Genomic DNA, 1,330 nt, shown 5'->3' with positions numbered 1-1,330 from the left:
GGGATCAGCTGCTACATGCACTTGGTCCCCGTGGGGATTCCTCCGCGTTTTTCAGTTTTGTGGTGATACTTCCGCTATGGGTCCTCCTCAGTGATCACCAACAAAACAACACGCACGGCATAATGCCAAATACCTCACTTCACCGCAGAGAGCGCTGGACTCTCCCGGCGTGGACACACATCACAAAACCACCCGCACTGAATACACTGAACACATTGCCACGCGAGCCTCCATCCTCCATGTGTGACCCGCACACACTTCTAGGGTCGCTCTGTCTATTATGCAACAAACGCCGCGGCTCGAGAGTTTCCGAAACGTCGCAAAGATCATTTCTATCCAGCAAAAGGCGCAACGCAAATTGTACATTTCTAGAACGCGAAGTTCTGGCACTGAAATCGGCTCCTGTGAATGCGGCCGGATCGGTTCCGTATCACCGACTCGCCATATGAAACGAGGAAAAGTATATATTTATAGTTACGGGACGTCTGTATATAAATCACCATTTTGTGTCTCAAGGGAACGTGTCGGCTCGTGTATTGTACCCCCCGATGTCAGGGAGCGGGTCTGCCTGTACGCCGCCTTCGTACCGGGAAACTTTATTTTTTACACGCGGATTCTCCGCACATCGCGCCAGCTCACAGCCAACCAATCCGCGGACAAAGACTGTTACTTCATCCCTGGTCTGGGCAGCATGGAAGAGGATTTATTCAATAAGGAACAGCCAAGGAAGGGCGGTGATGTGCAAAGTGCAGCGACTGACGGGAACAAGACTTCACCGCGGCGCAGGGCGGAGCTATTACTGATCAATCTCAGAGTCAGTTGTGTCCATTTGTATATCTGTTATGGGGATATTTCCTGCGTGTTTGTTCTGCGCCCAGTATCAGATATGTCTTGCCATGTATTGTAAGGGGCGGGGGTGCAGCAATCCGGCTGTGGTGAAACTACAAATTCCTTCGTGCCGCTGCAGTGCATCATGGGACTTGTAGTTTCCCCACAGCTGGAGTGCCAAGGTTGCCTACCCCTGGTGTAGGGTATTTAATACCTCTTACAGAGATCACTGTACTCTCACTGACAATGCCTTTATCTCCAGGAGGACACCGCCATCTTTGTTCAGGCATCATCCAGGGGCACCTGGATCTACTTCCTGGACTGAGATGCTGGTTTACAGGTGATTACAATCGTGCAGTTACCTCCTGTGTTGACAAATGTCTAACGCAGATCAGTCCCTGCTGAAGCCTTTCACCTTGTGACTTGTTACAATGTTGCAGTCTGATCACTGGGGGAGGGGAGACTGAGGAAATGCTTCCTCCTGCCTGCAGCAGTCTGATCA

Source organism: Nanorana parkeri, unplaced genomic scaffold (assembly GCF_000935625.1).
Source record: "Nanorana parkeri isolate BGI_ZX_2015 unplaced genomic scaffold, ASM93562v1 scaffold10, whole genome shotgun sequence".
Classification (NCBI taxonomy): domain Eukaryota; kingdom Metazoa; phylum Chordata; class Amphibia; order Anura; family Dicroglossidae; genus Nanorana; species Nanorana parkeri.
Note: the sequence above shows the minus strand (reverse complement) of the source record.